This window comes from Corvus cornix, chromosome 2 (genome assembly GCF_000738735.6).
Source record: "Corvus cornix cornix isolate S_Up_H32 chromosome 2, ASM73873v5, whole genome shotgun sequence".
In the NCBI taxonomy this organism is placed as follows: Eukaryota; Metazoa; Chordata; class Aves; order Passeriformes; family Corvidae; genus Corvus; species Corvus cornix.
This window is the reverse complement of record NC_046333.1, coordinates 104047714-104074948: the sequence shown is the minus strand read 5'-3', so window position 1 is coordinate 104074948 and position 27235 is coordinate 104047714. Positions and strand designations below refer to the sequence as shown.

The 27235-nt window shown below is 37.1% G+C and overlaps 1 protein-coding gene across 5 annotated transcripts in view; it reads right to left on the bottom strand.

The window, feature by feature from the left end:
- The window catches only part of DLGAP1 (DLG associated protein 1), a 414737-nt gene that overhangs the window by 321018 nt on the left and 66484 nt on the right, over positions 1–27235 (bottom strand). For 4 of the 5 annotated variants that reach the window (XM_039548527.1, XM_039548528.1, XM_039548526.1 and 1 more), the window contains exon 2: positions 9654–9795. The exons of the other annotated variant lie outside the window; for it this stretch is intronic. The gene's annotated coding sequence lies outside the window, so the exon portion shown is untranslated. The remainder of the gene's footprint in view (positions 1–9653; positions 9796–27235) is intronic. 5 annotated transcript variants of the gene reach the window in all.

The window sequence follows — 27235 nt, the reverse complement described above, 5'->3', positions numbered from 1 at the left end:
AAGCAAAGAATCCTAAAAATGACCAAATGATCAATGACTGTGCTTGGTACCAGGTGCTCATTTAGAAAAAAAAAATTAAGAGAGAAACTGGCCAAAGTTTATAGCGCCACAGAATAGTAGAAATTTAGTCTTTAGCAGCCAAGATCAGACAAATTCAGCCTTCAGATAAAAGGTCCATGTTTTTAATAGTAGGGACAAATTACAAGTATTATCCATAGTGTCTCCATTCATAATTATGTTAAAAATTCAGGACACAACATTTTAAAGATGATGTGCTCATTTAAACTCAAGACTTCAGCTATTTGCTATGTATACAGGTCAATCCCCCAGTATTAATTAGTTTTTTAATTGTAAACTGTTCAAATACTTTTTAAACTTATTTGAAATTTTAACAATTTTATTAGGTTATATTTAGATATCAGAATTTAGATATCAGAATATACTGCAACTGTAAGTGGACTGGGAATTTTTCACAGCCCTGAGTAATCTTCTTTTCTGAAATGTGTGTAGTGTCTCATAAAACACATGAAACTACTGCATCTAATTAAGTAAATACTAGAGATAGACCTAAAGTCTAAACAGAGGTTTATCAACAAAATTTAGGGGCTTATTGAACCAAGAATAGAACTGCTCAGACTGTTTCAATGACTTGGCCTTTTCTAATCAAAATGTGTTTAATTCGAAAATAATTATTCTTTGAGAGACACATATTGGGAGGAAGTGTGAATCTCAGTTTATTTCAAAGAACAGAGGCCACCCGTCCACAAGAGGTCCTGTGTGATCAGTGGAAACTAAACTACCAAATTCCAGTTTGCCTTACAGCCTTCAAGTTTTTTGTACCCCCATGTTTTTAGTATGGTTAGGCACACTTTTCTCCCAGAAACCTTCAGTGCTTCTCAAGAATTTGAGCTTTACTGTCCAAGTACAGTCAAGGTTCACACTAATTTTGCTGCCAGGGAAGAGTTTATACAAGTAAAGCAGCTCTGATGACACATCTGTTAAAAAAGATAAAGCTTCCAACAGGGGTCAGTCTCAGAAGAGAGGTTGTTGGGAATAAATGAATAAAAAGGGAGAAAAAGTCTACTAAGTACTACTGAACATAATACAGACCTGTTAATCTCCTTTCAATTACTCTTAGCTTATTATATTCACTTTCAGTGCTGAAACATGTAGATATAGTGTAGATACATTATGTTTCACTAATATAGGTGATGAGGCAGCTGGGGTGACTTCATTTAGGAACCACAAAAATGGTGCTGAATGGAAGACCAGTAATTGTGTAAAGTAAACCTGGAATATTTATGAAGTACCTTTAACAGAGACAATCCCACAGTAACATTAGATTTTTATTATTTTAGCTTATTAACTGTACTTTATGTATACACTGTCTAATTCTGCCTTAGATATGACCTAACACTTTTCCTCTGATGTTAGTAACTGTAAGGGTTCATCTTAACTTTATTGCGAATATTCCATAAAATTGAATTCATGCTTGAAACACAGAGCCAGCAGTCTATGGATCTATAAAAATGAAAGTTCCACATAGTGACTTATGTTGGCCTATTAGCTGCAAATGCTAAAATAAGTTCTAAGGTCCAGAACCATGGTGTTCCTGCAATTGCAAACTGCTTCTCTGGAAGAACCACCCAAACAAGCTCACTCTGCGGAATGGAAACCTCAATCAGACCTAAATTCCAACAGTTGTTATCCTGAGGTGCCTTAGAGAAGTCAATTCTATAGCATATTTGCCCTGTAATGAAACAAGTAATAGAAGATAAGGGAATAAAGCATTGTCTATTGGCTGTTACTGTGTTTAATAGGACACATGCTGCAGTCTTCTGGACTGAAGTTCCCTAAGTTCAAAAAACCACATCATAGGAAAAACATCTCTGTAATCTCCTACTCATGTAAACATTGACTATCAACCCCCTTACTTTATATATAGCTGGATTCGTTTCTTTGACTTTTCAGTGGTTAACTATTGCACTAAAGCTGCCTAGAAAAGAGATATCCCATTTGCAATGGATAGAGTTAATAAAACAGATAGTATTCCATCAGCATGATAAAATCACTAAATAATTCAATTCAAGCTTTCTGAAGACCATTAGTATATTGTAACTTTCAATGATACCAACATTATTTGATATCAACCCATTTATTGTGTAATGCCCTAAAATCCCTTGTCCCTCTGGGTCATCCACTCCCATGTACATTCTATTCTTTCTTCTTTTAGTGGTGTAGTCTAAATGTTACTTAAAGATTAAAACTATGAATTACAGTAATTTTAACATTCCAATACTTATATTACTTTTTGTAATTTCATTGTTTTATGCACTGATGGCCGATTCAAAGGAAGATTTAATTCCAGAGGTGATCTATCATGTTGCAAAGGTAATTTTTTCACACACAGTAAGAATAAATCTCATCACTTTACTATCTTTCAAGGCATCACCTCTCCTAATGACAAAATGATTTACCGACTTGGCTGAACTATTTTTCTTCTAAGAATTTAGAACCATCAGAAATATTTAATGACTCGATTTAAAGTGTTGAAATAGAAACACACTGAGAGAATATTAAAATGCTGGTATTCCCCCAAGAATTAACACCTGTCAAATCAATAGGTTTTGAAGTGGAAGACATCATGTCCATTTCAATTGCAAATTTGCAAGTAAACACTGTAAAAGGAATGTGTTTTATTTCTGAAGAAGCATGAAAGCACCATGTTCCTTTCTGACTGCAAGACTTGCCAAGGCTTCACTATGGAACCTCCACATTCTTTTTACTTCAAAAGCCAATAATGTATGAGAGGTAACCCCTCCCCTTTGGAAACTACTGGCCGTAATTTAGAGTGATGCAGAATATAATTCTGATATTGATTTAACAATTACATCAGTAAAATAAGGCTTAGAAGCTTCTGCATAACATTTCTAATGGCTAAATGCCACCCTTTCCCAGATATGTCATACAAAAAAGACATGTAACACTTCTTTAGTCTCAACATTAAGGAGCAAATAATATCCAAATGTTGTATCTAAGACTCTTTGCCTGACAAAACTTGATCCAACTACTAATAAAATTATCATTTACTTACTGGCATCAACTCTTTTAAATAGGAATACACACTTGCAATATGACTCAGGATGATAGCCTTTCTAGGCAGCATAGTTGCAGCTGACAAGTGTTAGCCTACACTTGAAAGAAAAAACCACACAAAAGACAAACCCCCAAAACCTACTACCATTTCTCTTTAAACATACCAATTTCTATTTTAGGTTATTTTCTGTGAAGCTGGGCCATATAGGACTAAAAGGTAATGTGTTTGCAAATATCTGAGAAATGTAGCAGCGCTTCTATTGCAGAACATTTCAAGCAAATATCAAAATGCATTAGAGTGAAAAAAAATCAAACATTAGGTAAAAGATGCAGTAGAGGAACAAATCAAACAGAAATCAAGCTTTTACTTCTATATATATTTATATATATGTATATGCTCACATAAACAAAACCCCCAGCTAGAACTAATGATTGTGTATAACTAAACACTTCAAAAATTAGAAATAGTTAAATGGGTTATTCCTTTTCACTAGACAAGATGAAAATATCAGCAGAATGCAATTTTTTATTAAACTGTTTACGTGTGAAACCTCTTATGCATGCATGCATTCTCCAATGATGTGTATATTTATGCGACTTCATGCTACTGACAACATATTTGATCAGCTCAAGGTTCAATCAGAACAAACTTCACAGCTAGTAGCTTGAAAATAATGGAACAGATAGAAAAAAAAAATCATACTTGAGGGCATGGGAGTTGAATATTAAACCAGTGAGATAAAATACATCTTCTTATAAAGTTTTACTGATCACCAATTTTACTCATCCTTTACTTACTACAAAAGGGAAAAATCCTGAAACAATAGTAATGGCAATCAACTGTTTATGAACTTCAGTGGTACACTTTGCAGAAACTAGCATAAGACAGTGTTAGAACAGTTAAAGGACTGTTGACAGTGTGAAAAAGTGAGAAAAGAATTTTGGGACATGGCCGGTGACTCTAAAAAGCTCATTCTGACATTAACTGATCTGTATTTTCCTGAACATATCACTGAAAATATTTAAGCTCTTGCAGACACCCTTTAACGTTTTGATGCAACCAAGTTTCTCTGGTAGCTGTCTAATGCCTGTCCTGGTTAAACTCCACTAGAATTTTACTTTTCCTCAGTTGTAGGAAAAGAACCGTGGCATTATGAGCACACTCTAAATTGTCTGTGGCTGTTGAAGCTGTTGAGGCAATACAAGCTCCAGCATCCTACCCAGTCTTGTGGCATATGTCAGGCTGTTTTAGGAAGGAGGTCACCAGCTCAGCACTGCATGAGCTCTGGTTATAGACAGGAGCAACCAAAACTCAAACACTCAGAGCTACCTTTCTACTTAGGTATGCAACTGGCTTACACTTAACAACAAAGTAAGATCACTGTTCCTGCATCCCAGAGCCTGCTCAAACACTGCCCTTTGAATTCATACAAAATACATCTAATCTACTGTTGATGTTATTACTGTTCTGTGATAAATATGCTTTATTATTTCATTTATTTTCAAAATATTTTTAATTTGAAACCACAATTTTTATCCAAAACATTACTATAATACAGGGTCTCTATTTATGTATCATTTTGCATGCTTTTGCAACATCCTTTATTTTTGCTTACTAGTCAAGGAATTGAGATTTCCTACATTCCTTTTCATTTTTACCAGATTATAATAGTGGCAAAGGCAAAAAGTAATACAGTATCTTTTTGCATAATGCAGCTCTCATTCTACATGATATAATTCAAAATGTGTCATAATTCAAAAATAAGTAATTATTTTTTGCATAGAGAAAGCTAGCAATATGTGTCAGATTATCTGCAATATGTATCTTGTCATTAAAGGAATCCAGTATGGTTTTATTTAGGGAGTTAATAAAGCCTATTTAAATGGTTTTTTGAACATATAAGGAAGTTTTTGCTCCACTGAGATGAGGAAAGAAGAGAAAAAATGTTCTAGACTGACTTGAAATTTCTTTTTCCTGTGTTTTCCTTATTTTGAGATAATGTTAGATTTCTAGTTGCAAGTAAACTGTGACCTTTTTTTTCCTCCTGTCTGTGTGTTTGTCGTGTTTCATTTACAAGGAGGTTGATTTAATTTTTAGAAAAATAATCTCACCTTTTCACACCAAAAAAGGCATAACTTTAAAACCCAAAAGCAATAAACAAGAGACCACACAAACCATCCTAATTCCTTCTGCTGTTTGTTTTTTTTTTTTTCTGTGCCTTCACAGTTTTTTAATGCTGATTATAACAAAAAAAATTTCACAAAACATTTTAATTCCCATCCCTTTGTTTTACCAACATGGGGTTAATTCAGTTGATTCTGGGGCCACTTGTTCATACCAGAAAAGGAAAATTACTATACTTTCACCTTCAGTTAAGTGAAATAGTTTTTCTATCTTTGTCTAATTGGGCTTGAACAGAAAAGCTACTGGCTTCACTTCTTGAAATAACGTATCTTGAGATCATAGGAAAATTCAGGTAGGAATGGACATCAGGCAGTTTCTAATTCAATCTCCTGCTTCAGAGAACAGCACAGGATCTCTGAGCAACCCGATGTAGCGCCTGGTTGTCCTCAGAGTGAAAATGTTCCTCCTTCTATCCATTCTAAACCTCTTCTTTCAACTCATGGCCATTAACCTGAGCTCCCGCCTCTGCACCTCAGTTTGTCAGCAAGTTTGCACTGGCATCGGTTTCAATCCAAATTTTCACGAGTCTGCTCTTGAAAAGTTCTCTTTGGTATAGTATAGTAATGTCAGATTCCTATAAAGGAGCACAGCAAACAAGACAAAACCTGGATGACTTTCCTCAATCTTGTTAGTTCTCTGCATGATTCTCATGTCAGTGAGGCTGTTTGCAGAAAATCCAATAAAGGCACTATTACATATAATGGAGTTCAGTTTCAGATTAACACACCCAGCATCTGTTGTCTACCTGCAAGAAAGATATTTAAGTTTGCTGTTACCTAGACAGCTAAGGCCCAGTTCAATTGGCCTCAGAGATACCTTGGAACACTCCTTCCTGGCTCCAGCAAGCCCATTAGGAGGCTGCAGGTCTCCTACAGGTCCTGCGGCATATTTATCTATTCCACATGGATGTCTCAAGTACACTGCCACATTTTGAATGATCCTAGAGGCATACAAAGGTGTCAGTCACTTGAACCCGTAGGAGACGGATATTTGAACCATTCTTTTGGCCTGACTACCATGAAAACATTTAGATTATATGAGAATCTAGACACCTAGGAAGCATTTAGACACCGACATATGCTTGCACTAAAGTGTCCTCATTACAAACTTAAACCTAGCCACAGCCTAAGATCACGACAGATGACAGCAGACAATTACAGTTCATTAAATGAAATGTCAGTGCTATGTGGTATGGGTGAGAACCATGAAATGGTATCACCGTATATGGGGAAGCAGCTTCTTCACATTTTGTCTCAGGCCTTCAATCACACACACATTTATGATAAAAAGTTCCACATGAGACAGTTAAAAATATTCTTCTACTCCTTTCTCATTCCTGACCACTTCATCTAAGGAAAGACTATTACTCAAAGAGCAACAACTAATGAAGGCCAAACATGGTCCATGAGGGAGAAGAGATGAGAGGTGGAAGTCAAATCCTACATAAGCTCTAATTCCTTCTTTCTGTGAATCTAATAATGCTGTGTTGCTCAGTAAAATGTCAAAAATAACATACAGAACTACCATGTACCTTTTGAGAAACAGAAAGATAAACGGAGTTCTCAAATATCCAGGGTTTCCATACTTAATGAAAAACAAAACAGCCTTCTAGAATTCTTTCTCTTATCTTGAGAGCAGCAGAGATTTTCATCTGTTGTAGCTTTGAATTACAGTGGTAGCCCCTAACCTTAAAAAAGCTCCAGCTAAACCAAGTAACTTCTATTAATGCTCATCTTCTTTTTTCCAGTAAAATTTCCACGTGGATTTAAAAAGTACACTAATAATACTGAAATCTACCCTACAGATGTGGAAGAAGCATGAACAAGGAATGAACATTCTAGGATTTTACCTAAATAGGATAATGTTGTCAAAAGCAGAAAATGTTCCTGAGACACGGGCTGTACTTTCTGCTGGTTCCTTTTTGTTATTGTTGGTTCTATTTGCTGGGGTTTGTTTTTGGTTTTCTAGCTTTTGATTTGTACTTCTCCTTATGTTTTTCTCAACTTAGTCTGTTTTTCTCAACAGGATAATATTTATATCCCAGACAGGTGCCTAATTCTGCCTTACACAACCTTATGGCTTCTTTTGAGATCAAATGATGCAAAACACAAACACCCAAGCTACACAGAGGTGCAAGCTGAGGTTGAAGGATTGCTTTGATACTGCTATAGGTACAACATTGTGAAAATATTCACATGATGCTTTGGTTAAATTCCTTTAAAAGAATGTTCATGAATCATTCAATTGATTAAAAGTGCAATGATTCATTTAAACATTATCACAAAATGGTTTGAATAAACTACTTTATGAGAGAAGCCAAAATACCTCTGGCTACAAGTATTCTGAAGCCATCTGAACAAATTCCTAGATTATCCTAAATATTTCTCTGTGAAAAATTTTGTTGTGTTCATTTGTCCTATATCTAGGCCAATACAATTACTGAAAGGTAATACTCTATTGTCTTTCTGATAACTGTGGGGTCTTATAAATCTACAAGTTAGCTATTGCTGGCAAAGAAACCTATCATGTTACTATGAAAAACACAGTTTTTCCTAAAGTAAATTTTTACCTAAAGCATAAATTGATATTAATTGTGTAGTGTACACCATGAGCAGTACTGTGGGATCCCTTTATTTGAGGAAGTTTTCATTTCATAAATGAATAAAGAAAATGAAATTTTCTTTTTGATATTTTGCAAAATACTTGTTTATGGCAAACTGTCACTTGTATTCAGATTTAGAAGTAGAAACTACAGTGATGGTTCCTTGGAAATGCTTAAAATAGATAAGATGGATTGACTGATTGCATATTCCTTTGAATTATTGTGAAAGTACCCGATCTATCTAAATCATGCCATGAAAAAAAGTGGAGTTAGAAGTTATGTAACTTCAAGTTGCTATAAATTGCTTCTTGTTGAAAGCTATATAAAACGTTTTCAAATCTGTCATGTTCCACCTCTTCTGCTTAAAAAAATAAATCAAAGTAAAGATGTCCAAGGAAAGTATGAATCAGGCGTATGTTGTTAAGTTGGAGGAAAAGTTATGCCACTATCAAGACTGGATACTCTTTAGCAATTAAATCCAAGAATCTGGTCCATTTTTGTGCCCAGAATGTATTTATTACAGTAACGCACTGTATTTCATTAGGTTAGCTAAACCAGTGCAGCTAAATAAGCAACAAAACCAGATTATACACACTTCTCTTCTCACAGACACACTATTGTCATTTTTTGTTTAATCCAAGTTTGATTCTTGAATACAGATTTTATCTACCTTCTTTCTGCTGCTGACATTCCCATGTGCCCTCCGAACAAGATCTCTGACAAAGCAGCCAGGAAAATGCATTTTCTACTTCTCCTCCCACAGCAGCATGCAAGATGACTGCACAGCAACAGCATCCTAGAGAACATGCTCTACAAGATCTGATCTGACCTCCAAGACTTTGTCAGAAAACAGTCTCACATCGTGGACCAGTCTGACCTACCACAAAGGAGGAGGAATGGAGTATAAAGAGAGCAGGAAGGAGCCCGAAACTGCTTAATTTGTAGCACTGAACTGAAGAAATTAGCACAGCAGACAGCAGAAGGTAATACAGAGCTTCAAGCTTCTGGGTGAGGCAGCACCCAGAAGCTACTTTTGCTAGTCCTGAGAGCAACCACCACAGCCAGTAGGAACTGCAAAACCACTGACAGTGAGATGAATGTCAAGCCCTTCTTTTCTAGCCTGAAATAAATATTGAAATTTAGAAAGGAACTGCCTTTCCCTCATTTGGAATTTTTACTGGCAGTGAAACTTTAAATCTTTTCACAGTATTACTGGGATGAGAGACTGAAACTACTTCAAGAGAGGCTTTGAAAGAGAACAACCAGAAAGGGCCATCATCATTTTCAGAGAATACCCCTCTGCAAATAAAATCTTGCTTACTAGCAGAGCTGCCTCCTTTAGTTAAACACAGCGGCTGGCAAAAAAAATAACAAGGGGTCATGGCAGAATTGCAGTTGATATGCTGAAAGTGTGTATCACTCAGCACTGAGTCCCACACTCAGCACTGAGTCCCACTCCATGATTATATCCTGTTTTGTACTCTAAAAAACAACAGCCTCCTACAGCAACAAACACAATTATAAGACAGATACCATTTATCCCAGGAAAACTCTCTGCTGCTTAAAAAAATACTAAAAAGGAAAAACAACCCCTTGTGGTGAAATTAGGTACAATTAACTCTGATGATGATGTGTTCTTTAAATTGGGAAAGAAAAAAGGATGTTTTTGTTCAGCATGGTTTATTTTTAGACTGGCAAATACACAATGAAAACAGAACTGGAAAAAACCCAGAACTGGAGCTCTGTGGGCACCTTCTGAGGTTAAATTACCTTTCATGCCATTTGCACAGAAGACTGTTCTCAAGCAGCTTGAGCAGATGGTCGGGACACCATTGTCCGTTTACTTGTATCCACAAAGATAAACGATTGCTCTTTGAAATCCTGAACAATATGGCCCTTGTGATGCTTTAGGCTGCCAAGGAAAAAAAAACCAAAACAACCAAATAAATATAAATTTAGCTGAGGAGAACAAAAGAGTTTTGATTGATGAAATTTCATTTTAAATAACAAGCACATATAGAATAATAGAAATTTTTAGATTATAAAAGATACCTAAAATCACCAAGTCCAGATGTTAACCTAAGATTGCTGAGTCCACCACTAAACCATGTCCCCAGGTGCCGCATGTCTTTAAAATACCTCCAGGGATGGTTACCTCACAACTTCCCTGGACAGGCTGTTTCAATATTTGACAACCCTTTCCATGAAGATACTTTTCCTTAAAGCCAATCTAAGCCTTCCTTTGCACTACTTGAGGCCGTTTCCTCTGGTCACATTGCTTGTTACACGGGAGAAGAGATTGACCCCCACTTTTCTACAACCTCCTGTCAGGTAGTCGTAGAGAGAGAAGGTCCTCTCTGAGCCTCCCTTTCTACAGGCTAAATGATCCCAGATCCATCAGCTGCCTCTCATAGGACTTGGTGCTCCAGACCCTTCCCCAGCTCCGTTGCCTTTGTCTGGATATTCCCCAGCACCTCAGTGTCTTTCTTGTAGTGAGGGACCCAAAACTGAACACAGGATTAAAGGTTCAGCCTCATCCAGTGCTGAGTACAGGGGGGCAGCTGCTGCCCTGCTCCTGCTGGCTGCACTATTCCTGATATAGACCAGGGTGCCATTGGCCTTCTTGGCCACCTGGGCACAGCTGGCTCAGGTTCAGCTAATGTCATCCAACACTCCCAGGTCCTTTTCCACTGGGCAGCTTTCCAATGACTCTTCCCAAGTCTGTAGCACTGTCTGGGGTTGTTGTCACCCAAGGTCAGGACCCAGCACTCGGTCTTGCTGAATCTCATGCTACTGGCCTTAGCCCAAAATATCAGTGATCTGGGATTATTTCACTGAATGAACACAATTCGTTCCTGAATACTTAGCAAAGTAGGAGATACAGGTAAAAACAAATCATACACAGTAACTCTGACTGAAATAAGAATCATTGTGTATTTGCCAGTCTCTGCACAACTGCTTCTACTACATAAAACATTTGTTGAAGCACACTGCCATGTAACAACCTGATCTGCCTACTGGGCCAGTGAGATGACCAGAGATACCCAAAATCATGCCAGAGCAGACAACTGCCAGGGCACAGTGATCCACTCAAGTATTGGTAGAGAAGGTAATTTCAGTTGTTTTAAGAACTTCCCAAACTTCTTTGAGAGAAGCACTAGTTAAACATACCTAATGCAAGCATTTTGCCAACAAGCAATTTCCTAAAAAGGCACTTTTATTCTTAGAATAGTTAACTAGTAAGAGAGATGAGTTTAAAGGATTGGAGACAACACGCACAGCTATGAAGAAAACCCTAAAATCTTAGAAACAGTCTTTGGGATTTAGGAGTGAAGTGAGCAGATACTAGTCTTTGGACTTGCAACTGATAGTTGCATAACCTGTCAATCTTAAAAGCTCCCAAAAAGAAAAGTGAGGTTGCTGAATGTGGAAAGAATCACATGGAATCAGTGAAGGGGAGTAGACATGGACTTCAATACACACAGAAAAATAAGACAGAATTGGGTTTAGAAAATAACAGTGAAATTAGATAACTATGACTCACCAGCCACTCAACATCCTGAAGACAGCAGGTATTGCAAAACATTTAATTAACTAAAGTTTAATACAAAGATGTATAGTTGTTTCTGAAACAACTGTTTATTTAAATAATGACACAACAAATAAAATTCATATCCTCTATCTAATACCACACACTCCACAGCAACAGCAAGTAAACAGTGGATATATTTCTCCCTTTTTCATTTCAGTCATCAAATGACTCGTTTTAATCTCTTTTTGCTGTGATGCTGACATATTCAGCGTGCCTTACAATAAATGTACCATTTAGACATTTAAGATTCTTGTCAGATTTTTAGAAATTGTTAACACTCATTGGAATAAGGAAAGAAAGGAAAAGACAGGTTGAGATAATCATCAAATAGTGTCATCCAGCGACACAATAAGTTCTGATAATGAGGATTAAGAAGAAATAATTGGGAAATAATGTAAACATGAACAGGAACTTAATAAAAAATTAGGTTAAAAAGTTAGGAAAACAGAAAAATTCGGTTTTGCATAGGAATAAAAGAGAAAGCACAAATGGGAAGAATTTTCCTCTTTGCCTTTGAAAAGGAAGGAAACCCAAAAGTGTGTTTGTTCTAAACATCAGTGTCTTATGGTAATGTCATTTCCATTAAAAATAGAGAAAAAGCCAAGGCCTTTCTTCCCCCAAGGGAGAACTCTCTCTGCTTTACTTCCATTTTTTTTCACAAAATTAAAGGGAAGGCCTCTGTCCTTCAGCTGTTTGCCTCCCCTTAACATCCCCAGATACATTTGCCTATTTGCCAATAAAATATAATGAAAGTAGTGACTACGCTCATGAACATATAATTGTAGGACCACTTAGGTAGGAAAAGACCTTTAAGACCCTTGAGTCCAGCTGTAAATCTAGCACTGTCCACCACTAAACCATGTCCCCAAGTGTCATGTCCGTTTAATGCAAGCTCCATGTCTGAGAGAATAAGCTATGAGAATAACCATCCATCTCGCAGGAAACCAACAGTACATCTTCCAGTAGCAGAGGACTTCACTAAGAAGTATCTCCATTATTACAAACTGGACACTATTTTTAACTCATAAAACAACTGATAAACTGAAAAAATATTAACAGTATCTTTATATGAAAAGAAGTTATAAGGTAGTCTGGGAGGAACATGATAAAGATGTTCCTAACCTCAAAAATAACACATTTTCACTGAAAAAAAACCCCCAAAGAAGTATATTTTCATGCTTTCCAGAAAAAAAAAAGAAAAAATGACCATTGAACAGTACAAAGGCAGCTGCATTGTGATCAGATATCCTGTTTGAATGGTATCACTTAAAAAGAACCTGACATTTTCTAGGAAATATGGCAAACCAACATTACTTACCAATGTGCTATTTGAAATGCATTTTACATAACTTCTGTACTGACTGAATTAAGGCACCTATAAATGTTTAAGCTCTCTGTTTAACTCTCTCCAGACATGAAATTTCCCAAAAACAAATCAACAGAATGAATTTGATACTACTGTGGATAAGAATTCAGCAAAACAAATGAGATTTATCCTTGTTTTGCTGCCCTTAACATGAGCTAACAAGTGCCATGAAGGGTAGACGGGTAAAAGCAATACACTCAGATAAAATCAAGTGCACACATATATAGATGGATTTTCAAGAAAGCCAGGATAAAAACCAAGGTGCAGAAAGGTTGATAGTTAAAACAACTGGGTTTTTTTTCCTTTTTCAGTAAAGCAGTAACAATTTCCTCCACATAAATTATCTCCTAGATCCTCCTGTAAGCTAGGCCATAATTGATGTACAATAACAAGTTGTCAGCTGCTGCAAAACTGAGACACGGATTCAGGCCATCTTTCCCTTCATACAACTGGGCATATACATCTTCTGATTAGCAAAGATAGTTTCCTTTCTGCAGGTTTATAAGTGCAAGAGACCCCAGTGGGAAAGTCAGGAAGGTGTTCCCATCTCTCCATTGTGCAGTAAGTTTAACTGATCATTATTTATGGACAGGGGATATGCTGCATACGCTCAGAAATAAGACTCAATAAAAACATGGAGATAAAAACCAATTCAGTATTGACATTAGTACAGCATCTGATTCCAGTAGGAATTTCTCAGTCGTTAACTCCTTTCATACTGCATCTCATTTGTGGGTCAATACAAATGTAGAAGAAGAATTCTGTGAAATGTCTGAAATCTCATGTATCTTCCAAGGAGCTGAGGATACAGCACGTATCATTCCATAGTCACAGAATGACAATAACACAAAACTGAAGAGCTGTGTTTAGTCTCAGTACCAGAATTGACCAGCCTGAAACACATTTCTAACAGACTGCTAGTCTAAATGAGGTGTGCTAGAGGTAAAAGAGTTTAGGAGAAAAATGCCAATCAGAAAAGCAGGTAAATGTCAGGTAAATGACAATTTGGTGCTGAAATCAGTAAAACTTGCCCATTAAATCTTGCAGAAAATGGTTTATGAAGTTTCAGCTAAGATGCATCCACAGATTCAACCTCAATTTAACAAATATATGCACTGAGAAGGAAAGAATACTTGAAACTGCATTATTGCAGAAATTTAGTTATTTCTTATTTCCTAAGCCTTTCTTTCATTAAACACAGTGCTACAAGATGTCAATCTCTACTATAACATCAGAGGAAGAATAGATATCCTGGGAGACAGAATGAGCTCCATGATAACATGGACTGATCACAGAACATTCCTTTAAGGCCTAATAAAAACCTCTCCCTGAGCAACCAATGCCATGGTTGTTAATAACATACTGGCTTCTGACTTGTTGAAACTAGTAGACCAAGAATTTAGACTGTTTGACACAGGATTTTATAGAGGTAGATGAAATGAAAGCTTTCAAGTCTAATATACATTACCAAGGACAGAAATATTCCTGAATTTAAATAAAAATGAATACCATGACATATTTGGAGCAATTTTTCATTTTAACAAGCACATCTTTTAGATACTTGGCAGAAAGCATGCCCATTTATGCAAGGTTAGAATTCCATTACCCAAGTTCCATCACCTAAGGAAGCAGAAAGAGGAAACTAATATAATATCCAAGCCCAAACAAATTCTAGTCAAGTACATAAAGACTCTAAAGTGAATAAAATTTTGTGATATTGTCTAAGAAAGTATAAAATGCTTGATTACCTACTATTTCCTACATTGTGCAGACACATATACTTTGTGCAGAATGGGTGCTAAAAGAGCTACCAAATCAAAATAACTATGCTTCACAACACTTTCTACAGGTATAAAGAAATAAAGAAAGTAAAAAGAAATTCCTAAGATACTAGTAAATGGTGACACCACATGCCTTTCAAGAAGTACCAGAAATGCAGGTTGGTGTAACCTGCAATTTTATAAACTGTGATAAATACGAATGAGTTTCAGGATGTCTTTGCTAAATGTACACCTCTGAAAGCTTTAATTGCACTGCCAAGACCTCTAAGCTCCCAAGAATTAGTTTCAGAGTTTCTGTAATTTCTGCTTGACCCTATTCTGCTGTAACTTTCATCAGAATAAAGATCTGTTTTCAGTACACCCTCCATCCTTCCATTCTGTGAAGCAAAGGCTTCATTAAACTTATAGACCCACTGATGACAGTCTCCACTGAACAAGGCCTTACTGACTCAGTTAATATTCTGGACACCTGAAAATCTTCACAGAGATAAACCATGACTAGCTGGACTCCCAACAGCTTCAGCACTGTTAACCTGCAGGTCTCTAAAGCTGAAGCAGTTACACTTTGTCTGCAGGCAGGAGGCAGTATGAAAACAAGATTTAGTTGGGAAAAGGCAAAGGCAACGGCAACTCTCTTCTACTTGGAGCATTTGCAGACCAAGCGATAGTATCCACCTCTTTCACCATCAAAGTGGCGAAACTCTGAAGTGAGATACTCTGAGAGATTGTGGAACCTGCACCTTTGGAGATATTCAAAACTAAATGTGATGAGGCCTTGAGGTACCTGATCCAACTTTTAAGTTGTCCTTGAGGTCCAGATGTCCCTTTAAAACTAAACAACCATTTTGATCTACACAAAACTACTTTTTCTTCAGCTGAACTACAACACCATCCAGATGACTGGATAGGAGTTTCACTTCCTCTACTTCAGGCACTTTCCAAAAAGAAGGGAAGCTGAACCAGGGTGTTCCAAATTATCTAAATTGTTTTGCAATGGCCATAGGAGAACAGCACCTCAGCTTTATGACTCATAAAGACAATAGCTGCTCCAGTGCTATGAAATCCTTAACTCCCAGCTCATGCTGCTGTATTGAGTACAAAGAGGGAGCGCTAGCAGGCAAAAAATCACCAGCATAGTTACCTGCCAAATGTCAGTTTTCCTTTGAGGTCTCCCATCTCACTAATGATGAGGCTGACTTGGCTGTGCATATGAGATACAGCAAAGAAACAGCCTGAAGAGATACCGAAGTGGAAAACAGAGCAAATTAAACTGGTTGTCTTCCTGTTTTACAACCAGCTGCAATTACCTTACTGGGTAGTTGCCATCCGAAGAAAACTGTGAACCACACAAACAGGAATAATTTCATTGGCATGCACAGAGTGAACCTTTCCCCAGGTGTAATTTAAGGAGTCCTTAAAATATGCAATTCTATCCAACACTTTGTGCCCTCAATCACTTCCTACTGTAGTTCTGGTTTCTCTCTACATGAAATCCTGCAGTTAAATCTGCTTTCAGGATGACTGCCCTGATTAATAACTCTATAATGTCTGTACCCTCTGTGGGATAAGACATTTCTTTGTTCAAAAGTGATCCTTTTCCTCTGAACGCTGGCAATTTCAGTGCCAAGGGAATGAATCACCACTGCTTGGTGCTGCCATTTCCACTGCTGGGATGTGTGGTCATGTGAAGTCATTCTGAGGCATAATTTCTTCCCCTCCTCAGTCAGCTGGGCATTAGGACTGTGGAAAGACTACATGAATGCAAGCAATCCACTGTTCATCCAACATGCCCATCAAAAAGACCTGAGCAACTTCACACATACTGGATGAGTGCTGAATACTTCAATTTTTTAAATTTTTGAAAGAATGTTTGCTGGAATGAACCAAGACAACCAAAAAGGCAGAGCACAGTAACAGAGGATGCAGTTCCTGGGAAGAAATGGAAGGGAAAGCACAATTTGGCATATGTGAAGTTCTGCTGCATTTTGCTGAGAAACAAATCTACTTGGCAAAACTGGTCAGTATTTTGATTTCCAGTCCACATACTGGAATTAAAAAGCAAAGATCTCTTGAGTTTTCACACGTCAGTGAGAGAGGTACCCTTTCCAGTGGAGAGCAAATATTCAGTGGCCTGACTTGTGTTTCACAAATGATCATTTAGCTCACTCCAGAAATCCCAGAATGAGACAGTATCTCCAGGTGGCAACCCTACTGATGGGCAATTATGGGTGTCACTGCTTTTTGAAAGGTCATTTTGTCAGGATGTAGAAGAGGATCATTTTAGAAAACATATCTCCACAGAACAGGCTAACATTTACCGGCCTACTTCTACCAGAAAAAAATGTATCTTTCAGTAAGGGATTTAAAGGTAAATAAACAAGTTTATTCAACATATATTACAAGTATCTTATGGAACAAAACATTATTAAATTTATGCTGATTACAGAGGGAAAAAATTGTATAGAAAAATCCACTGAGGAAGAAAGGCTGAAACATGCATTATCTTATCAGCTCAGTGGGGCCTGTATCACCTGAATTTAAATGACTTGGGTAAGATTATGTAGTGAGTCAGATCAGAGCCCAGAATAGAACCAAGAATTGTGGCTCATTATCTCTGTCTTTAACCATTAATTTGCACTTCCACACTGAGAAAAAATGGATGTTACTATTTTATTAAGTCCCCCAATATATTTAAATCATAACAATACTGTGAACAGTATCAGAGGAAAAACACAGACTGAGATATAAGTCTGACATCCAGTCTGAACTGTGGGTCGCTATGAATGTGTGTAGAAAAAGGAGCAATGCTTGTGTAAAACTGATGGACCTACAACCTCTACAATTGAATCCTCAAGCTTTGATTGTGTTGGGTTTTTTTGTAACTGAAATATGTAAATTTCACTTTCAAAACTAAACAAAAAGAATTGTAGGGGTCTTCAAACACAGAAAAAGCACTTTAGATAATATGTTAGATATGTATTTGTTACTGTAAGGGTTTATTCTATCATAAATATTTAAACATTTTAAACTTTCTGGTTTGATCTTTAAAATCTCATGAGTGCATACTACTGCTTCAGATACAGCACTGGTAACTGTCTCCCAACACAAAATGAGTCACTTTGGTCTAAGGATAGTAAATGGATGCCCTGAAAAGCTCTATTTATATAGTGCTTTGCAGTACAATTTAATGAAACTTTCCAATACTTAAATAAAGAATGTATGTTCTGATAATATGTACCTAAAGTTAGCATCTAGTAAGGAAGTGGATTAAGCCTTTATTGCTAACAGAACTCTCTCATTTGAGTAAATACAGATTTTTAAATGAAATATGCATTTTGGGGAACATTCTCTTTTTTTCTCCTTCTTTCTTTCACACATTGTCTTTTTCTTTCACTCATTCTGAGATTTAACACCTTTTCCATCCTGCAAATGTGAAGGATCTATTTTGGAGTCTGTCAGGATAGTAACAAGTTTTCAAGTGCTGCAAAACCAACTTAGTGTGGACTGCATGTGCTCTGTTCTAAAACCAGTATTGACTGATTCCACTCCTCTTCTGGTGCTGCATATTCCCAAACATATTTTTCACATTTCAAATTCAAATGCATACTTGACTGCATTTTAAACTATGAGTAGTCGCTAAGAACAGACAAGTCACTGGAAAAGCCAGTATGAGCAAGTACTTTACAACCTGTTTCAGGTAAGAAGAAACCTACAGCTTCTCTAAGAGAGGCAGAGATCAAGCATTTTGTTACATCTGCATCAGTTCTTCCCCATCTGCACCGTGAGGTGAACTGGGATGAGCTGGCTGCATTTTCCCTTTTCACAGGATTCACCCTGTGCTCTCAGTGGCTCCTCTCAACAGACAGTAGGGTGTAGCCAAAATGCTTTCACTCCCACTCTCTCCAGTTGCTCATAGCAGATAATAGCAGGTAAACAGTCATCGTTGTCTTCCCCACAGCAAGAGTCAGGGGCTGATCACTGCTGAGTTAAGGAAGAGCAATGACAGCCAAGAGGTAGGTGAGATGCTCTTCTATAGTGAGTTTTACAACCTGAAAATGTTGTTCTCAACAGCTTCTCACAGGGCAGACTTCTTCAAAAATTTAATGTCTGAATATCTTTTAAAATGTCACATACAGACAGAGCTATATAAATGTGTGATTTTATGTTTCCTTGTCACTTTCAAAAGCTCCTTAGTAAACAAACCTCTGAGGCCTGTGGACCACACAAAAAGGATCAATTAAAGCTATTTCGACATCTGAAATAAGGAAGAACACAGAAGAAGGAGCAGAGAAGGCAAAAGGGAACAGTGATTATACAGAGCATGCAGGGATTGCATATTGTCAACTTGCAGGCCTGAGGTGGAATTTTCCTGAAAGATGCAGATAGATAGGAATTACAAGTGATATCAGCAAATCATGGCCATCTGACAGAATTTTAAGGTTTCTAAGCTATTGATCTCTTTCCTGATGGTGAGAGAAGGGGGAAACGTGGTGTCATATGCCCTTGCAGAACCTTTCTAACAACTGTGCTTGGTACAAAGAGTGGTTTAATTGCTTCACATATTTCTTGGAAATCATCTTTATTGCTGTGTGTACAGACACCTTAGAGTGAGCTGAAAGATTATTTTGATATTCTCTGTGCCAATAGATACAACAAAACACTGCTTTTTGAAAGCTGATAGAAGCAAGGCAGGCAGTGAACCAGTTAAGCTCTGGCACAGAAAAACAAAATAGCTTGCCTAAGGTAAAATATCAAATCACCAGCAACGTTGGGAGTACATTTGAGATTCTAAGAATCTTCTTTGGAATGATCTTCTGGAATATGCTTTCTCTGTAATACCAGACTTTTTTTTTCTTAGGATATAAAATACTAGTATATACTGATATATGCATGGATGAGGCAATCTGTAAAACTGTAGTCTTCAGAAGACAACAAAATATTTTTTATACTGCTTAAAGATCTACATACCACTGGGAATTCATAGAAGATTGCCAAAGAACCATTATTCTCTTCCATAACTCAAAAATTTGGTGCTGTCTTATGACCAAGCAGAAGGTTTAAAATTAACTAAAGGAACAAAATTTGCAGAGATTTTGCATGTTGATCAAGGAACTCATAAGATATTAAAGAAGTCAAGACTATAAAAAATTTAAAGTTAGATGGAAAAATTCACGGACAGTAAACAACCTACCAGAGGCTGTAGGCAAAGCCACCTGAAAGGCATAATCAGCCAAAAGCCAATTTGAAATGCAGTGTAATTATCACTAACAATACAACACACCAGCTAACAGTGATATCCCTGTAGAAATACCCAGACCTACTTTGCTTTGGATTCCCTTAGCATTTCTTAGATAATTTGTTTCCTTGGTGGGAAGAGTTAAGGGTGTTGAAACAACAGCTTAAATAGGGACACGAGTTTTGAATTTCAAAACTTTGCTAATGGGTTGTTTGGGCCTAGCTAAAAATCTCATGAATCTTGTGGGAGAGTAAGGGACTGCTGGAAAAAGTCCCACAATCTGAGGCATTAGAGCTTGCTGCCTTTCTGGGAAACATAAATAAAACCTGTCAAGCTGTTACTTCACAGCAGTACAATTGCAGAAAGAAGCATTAGTTGCCTTTGACATTTACTGCTGTATCATTGCTACTTACTGAGCATGAATTCCTGAGCCATTTCTTTGTCCTTTAACAGTTATCTGAAAACAGATAGGTAAAGACACTGTGTGACCCTAAAGAAGCAGTACAACCTGCACAAGAAAGCAGAATAAAATTTCCACCTCTTTCTTTCCCAGAGAAAAATAAGGTAGAAATATGTTTCCATGATAAGAAAATGTTTATTTGTTAATAATTTAATAATTTATCAGGTTTGACATGAACAAATATTCTAATTATGGCAGATTTTGATGTATGTTACACATAAATGCCTCCTCTACACAGCTCTCTGTTTTCCTGGGTCCTTTTAAATTCTTCTAAATATGATTTTGATAATGCAATCAGCTGCTTGAATAAACATAACCTAATTGAAGTGGTATTCCGAAGAGCATTACTTCTATTATTATGACTTCCCTGGTGCACAGCTGTAAACAGGCAGCTGAAAGATAGCAAATGACCTAGATAAATCCGTCTCGATAACTGTCACTCCTTAGTCTTGACCTTCTGACACTGTTCCAGCTGTGCAATAGCTTGTCCTAGCATTAAGGGAGTGACAATCCCAGGCTCATTCTATTCTGGGAAAACTACTAGTATTTCTCTACAAAGACACACAGTCTCATAAAACTAGTGGACTAAAATGTATTTCTAATATAAAAGCAGAAGAAACATTGAACCTTTCTACAACTTCTCATCTTGCCCCATAAAAATAAGTAATAAGTAAAGAGTAAAGGTACTAAATTAAATTTTAATCATATTTTGCTCATAGCTAGTTGATTTTGCATTTATTTCATAGAATCATAGAATGTTTGGGTTGGCAGGGATCTTAAAGACCAGAGAATCACAGAATGAGTCCAGTTGGAAGGGACCACAATGGGTCATTTGTTCCATCCTCCCTGCTACATTGCATGGGATTGTGTCCAGACAATTTTTTAATATCTCCAGTGAGGAAGACTCTACAACCTCTCCAGGCAATCTGTTCCAGAGGTCCTCTAGTTCCAAGCTCCCTGCCATGGGAAGGGACAGCATCCACTAGGCCAGGTTGCTCAAAGCTCCATCCAATCTAAACTTGAACACTTCCAGGAATGGGACATCCACAACTTCTCTGGACAACCTTTTCCAGTGACTCACCACCCTCACAGTAAAGAATTTCTTACTAATTATCTAATTTAAAATCTGCCCTCTTTCAGTTTAAAGCCATTCCCCCTTGTCCCGTCACTGCATGGCAGCAGCTTTGTAGCTCAGAAAGTACAGCCCACATCAAACCTGACTCCTAAGTAATCCTATTTTCACTGCCTTTTAGTAAACAGAAGGAAGATAAATATCAGAAAGTAGTTCTGATAATTTATTAGGAGTATACTCTATATTCCATGTAATTTAAGGCATAATGGCAATTCACCAAAATTTTGCTATGCTACAAAAGAAATCCCAAAGTAATCAGAGAATATGTAAAATGGGATGAGAAACTACGACCACTGTAGTGGTCCCACTGTAACTAATAATTCATGGAGAAATGTGTATGTTATAAAATATATGCTATATTATACACGCAGAATAACCATGTTTTTTACCTAAAATATCAGTCTTAGAATGCCAGGTGATGCCTACATTCAAGCATCATCTTGAAAACACAGTTAAGCAGTTTAAGACAAAACCATGCCATTAATGTACATAACTGGAGAGTGAATTTAGGTGTTATGTAGCCCCAAATACTCCTAGATTTTAAAGCAAAACAAATTCCCATTGTTAAGTGGCAGAAAATCTTACCAAAAGTTTTAAAAGCAAATAAACCAGATGTGCAGGAGCAACATCAGCAGTAAAATGTAGCCAAGCCGCTGCTGTTTTTCCACATTCTGCTTGCATTATCTGGCGAGAGTGAGTAATATATTGTGATGAAGAAGAGAAACTGGAAAACTTTTCGTCAACCTCATTAATCATCACAGCAAAAAGCCAGGAATAAGGCTTTCTGCCTAGAGCATTACATTTAAAAATTCTGCTAGAAGAAGTTGTCCTAAGAAGAAGTCCACCATTTTATCCTTTCATCCTCACTTACTCCTTTACATCACGTAAAGAAATCACTGCTTGAGAAGTGTAGTGTGTAACAACAGGCCCACAAGACAGGGGGGCACATTTTCCTGAAATCTCCAACTACTGTAGGACTGTACAACAAATTAAATGAAGCTTAACTATAAAGTCTCACTGTAAGAATTTTAAAAATACCTAACATACTACTATATAATTGAATTTAGATTAAACAAAACCCAAAGAATTTTCTTGAAGTATTCTGTATATGCAACTGGGAAATGTTCAAAAGTCTTCTTTCAGATTGACACCTCGAACATCTTTAAGCGTCCTTCAATGATTACGAGCAATGTGTGCTTCTGAAAGGCTACCGGAACAGAAGTCCTTACTCTGTAAGATAATACCCTTCAGGTAAAGAGTCACATCCTAACTAAAGAGTCCGACTAAAAGGTGAAGCACCTGTAATGACCATATTATTTTAAAAAATGAATTACACTAAACTACTTCTATATCCACTGATATTTGAAGTCCTGTTACAGACAAGAACTGGAATTTAAGGCTGATTTTGAAACCTAAATTCCAGTGTTAACTTTTTTCTGACACCTGTGATTTGAAAAAAGAAAACAAAGAAACCTCAACTTTATTTTTGACTAGGTTTTTTAAACTCTGAAACAGAGTAATTTTGAAACTAAGATACCTAATTTGAATTTGGATGTAGTAAGATGGCACCTTACCTGTGCAGAACACTTGGGCCCTTACTAGATAAGAGTGCCCCACCTGCTGCTCCAAACAGAAGAAAGGTAAAAACCTATGAGAGCTATAGGAAGGATATCTGCAAAACTTACTTCCCAGTGAAAAATGTTGGAATCTCAGACTATCTGAATTGTCTCTAAAAAATCAAGATCCAGAAACAAATGGAAAAAAGAAACTCCACGCCCCAGTGAACCCATGCCTGGGTAAATAGCAACTTCCCACCTAGAGTCCTCTCGATCCTCTTCACACTCAAACTGCATTGGACAGTGTCATGTGGCTCACAAAAAAACCCCAAACCAACTACTTTGGCCACATTTTGTTTCATTATAATTCAGAACAGTGAAAGAGGTGCAACTGTGAGACCAAATTCTAAACTGAAGAACAGAGATCATGCAGAGTTAATAAACTATTGCATTTGGTTTCAAAGCTTACCTAATCTACTCAGGACCTCTCAAACTAAAAGGCATCTACCCATTTGATTGTCACTTTTGTCTCATAAGCAGCATGCTCATATATACATTTAGCAAAGTCAGTAAATACAGTATCAGTTTTTCTCTGCAGGTTTTTTTTCTCTGAATAATTGGTTTTGCCTTTGAAAGAGTGACCTGTATAACTGGGCAATTAAAATGTTCACTTTGGAAAACCAGAGAGCAAAGCAGAAGGAGAGACAAAGGTTGAATTTAATCTTTAAAAATTTGCTATTGATTCACTGGGTCGAGAATTTCACAAAGCTATGTTTGAGCTGATACATTTTTTAAAAACAAAATCTGTATAAGCAATAAGATCTTTCAGTCCTCATTCTTTCCCATTTTGCTGGAAATTAGTGATAACAGAGACTTTTGAGGCTATCACCTATCATTCTGGGGGAAAATTACTTAAATCCGTGTATTTGCTGACTGCTTTCCTAACAGTGCTTTTACTTCCTCACCAAACTAAAGCCAAAACCAATCTAATCCACTTTCCTGCCAATACTGAATTGATTCTTATTGTACTTACACCCTAGCTAGGTTTACGTGACCAAACATCAATGTTTCAGGTCTGTCTTTCAAAGACACTCATACAGAGTACTTCTACCTAAGAGTGTTCACTGAGAAGTGGATTATCACGGCAACTTTCTACGGAATGTCCTGCCCTTGTGCTTCACTTTCACCTGTGCAGAGAGGTCTTGGCTCACAGAAGCTATCAAAGGCAGCGTCATCCAAGAGTGTCTGTATCTTTTCAAAGAGAAGGAAAATGTAGCTAATTTCACATTAATGGGACTTAAAGACAGGTCCTTTAAGTTCACAGAAAAAAGGGATCTAAAAGTTGTCACAAGGAAAGGAAAGGAAAGCAAATCAGACAGTGGAATGAAAGACAGGGGAAAATCTTATTTCTTTCCTGCATAAACTTAAATCATTCCAACAACACATTTTTGTCTGTGGCTTTATGAACCATCAACCTTTATCAACCTTGATCTTAAGACATCCTAATATTTGCATGTTTAATAAATATCTGTTGGAACTACAACAATATATGCTTGAAAGCTGACCTAGAAGAATGCTCCACTGAGTCTAGATAAAATGCTGTGACCATTATTGTTTTAAGGCCTTGACATCCCTGGTAAGTCCTACTGAAATGAGGTAGTCCAGGCTCCTCAGAAAGACAGGTTTTTTTTTAATAATGGATACATGGACCTGCTGTAGCTCCTCTCATTTCTGTATGCAGTGTTACAGCAATAGATGATGTACTGAGCAATGAAGGACCTCTCCCCCAAGGAGCATGAAAATGAATGGGCAAAGCATGTTCAATGAAAAACAATGCAGTTCAAATAGTGACATTTTCTTTTCCCCAAAACAAAGATTAAGTGATCAGTTGGGTTCTTGAGACAAGGGAATCTAGTCAATATCTGCAAAATGCATCATCAACTTTTAAACAGACAACTTACTGCCACTGTGCTAACAATTTGCAACAGAAGTCACTAAGTGACCTCTATAATGAATAAAATAAGCTACAGATGAGTAAGGTGGGAATGTCTCCCTCCCAAAGCAACTTGAGCATCCATACAATTGGAAATGCACGCCCAGTACATTGCCTCAGAGCCAAGATAGTCTCTTTCTTGGGCTGTGAGTATTAAAAGGCATTGAGACAGAATTTGGTAGCATTTCTAGAGGTCTGTGTTTGACAAGACCACAACAGGTATTACTTACACATTGCAAGTTAAAACTTTCATTTTTCTAAATACTCCAGGTAAGATGGAGAACAACTGTACTAAAAACAGCACAAAAGTGATTCTTGGTTGTTAAGATTATACATTCTCAGTGAACAAGAGAATAATGAAGAGTCTGGCTCCCCTGTTAGAGAAGCATTCTTCAGACACAGAAATGGTAACTCACTGGCCTAATACCACACAGAAACTCTAGGGCAGAATGTACCCTTTGTTTAAAAGGTTGCTGCTTGACCACTACAGCGTTTGGGAAATCACAACTCTGTTTCAGTGAATTCATCAAAGAAACAACTGTGGAAAAATCTGACCCTGCATTGACTCTTTAAATCAAAATACTTGAAATGTATCAAAATCAAAACATTCTGAATTTGATGTGATTTCAGAGCAAATATAAACAAACTGCCTTGTGACTACAAACTGGAATATACTGGACCTCAGATATGAAATAAAATATTGGCAGATGCTGATACTTAAAGAGAAGATTCTGACAGAACAGGAGTATTATAGGTTAACTTTTAGCCTACAGACATACAATCTACCTAAATTATGAGTATGTTAACTCTTGTTAATTAAAGAATAAGTGGAAGAGCAAAATACTGTGTAATATCATCCAGCAACATTTCCCAGCTGAATATACCTAAGTAGAAGAAACTTCCTTTTCTGAAGGAAAATCACAGTAGCACAACCTCCAGTGTTGTGATGGAAAGAAAAGAGTCTCTGCTTCCTCCCAAGAGGCTCTTGATAGAAGATTTTACAGAAGAAAAAGATGAGATCACATTCCAAAACCACAGGGTCCAAAGCCTCGCAAACAAGACTCGCAATTGATCATCTTGGTGAGAAAGAACAAGAGGATTGGAAAAAAAGCTGTACCTTAATTTCTACATGAGACTTTTAAGAAGGAGAACAAAAAACTTTCTCCAATTAAGAAAATATCAACGCCTCAAGCTACCGTATCTTTGATCTTATTCTTTGCCAGAGAAAAGAAATTTCGTGTCTTCAAAGCTTCAACCAAGTAGAACCAAGTTATTAAGGAGCAAGAAAACTTAAATAAGAGCCCTTTAGAGAGACCAAGGACAAACTGACAGAATATTTTAACTGATTGCCTACATCAGAGGAATTAAAATAATAATATTTCTTTGTTGGTACAACAGTAGTCATATATATTCACTTGAGAATTGAGAGGCATAAAAATATGCAAAGTTTTTAGGAGCTTCATCCTTCTCATTTCTAATTTACCTTTTAGATTTGAAGAGCCTATTTTTTTCTTAACAATATAATTTACCACCACTTAATGCAGTATTAAAAAAGTATTATAAAAAGTAATTTATTAAATTACATCAATGACTTTTAAGAGAATACTGACTATAAATTTACAGCGTTAGACTGACAGCCACAGAAACTCAGAGGCTGTAGAGATCCTCAAAACAAATTACTTCCCAGCCAGATGCAGTGGGAGCTTTTTCAAACCAACTGTGAAACACATCTCATCCCTTACCCAGCAGCAACCTTACCCCTGAGCCATACCACTCCGAACTGACCTCTCCTAAAATGCTGGCAGTGGGTGGCACAGGAGCCTCCTGGAAGTATGGGGGCAGGTGTCACTCAGAGCCAGCTGCAATGGTCCCCAAACATGCCGCAAGGCAGCCTTCCCAATGATGTCTTTTCCTGGTCTTAAAATCAAGAATCGAACATGGTTAGAAGGGAATAAGGGATTTTACCTCTGTATTTATTTTAAGGATCCTTGGGTGCACCATGTCCAGGTGGAATGTACCCCAATGCACACTGCAATGCCCACCCCCAAAAGATCTCGTATAACATTATAGCTCTTACTAATTAGCATATCTATCAAAGATTCCCCAATGAGAGGCTCAAGTGAGCCCCTCTCCCCAAGGAACCTTCCCCTGGATGGTTCTATCTTAGTTTACAGAATGTGTTCTGGAGAGGACCTTGGGGTCTGGGGCCTTCTGGTCTCTAGCTCTGAAGCTTCTA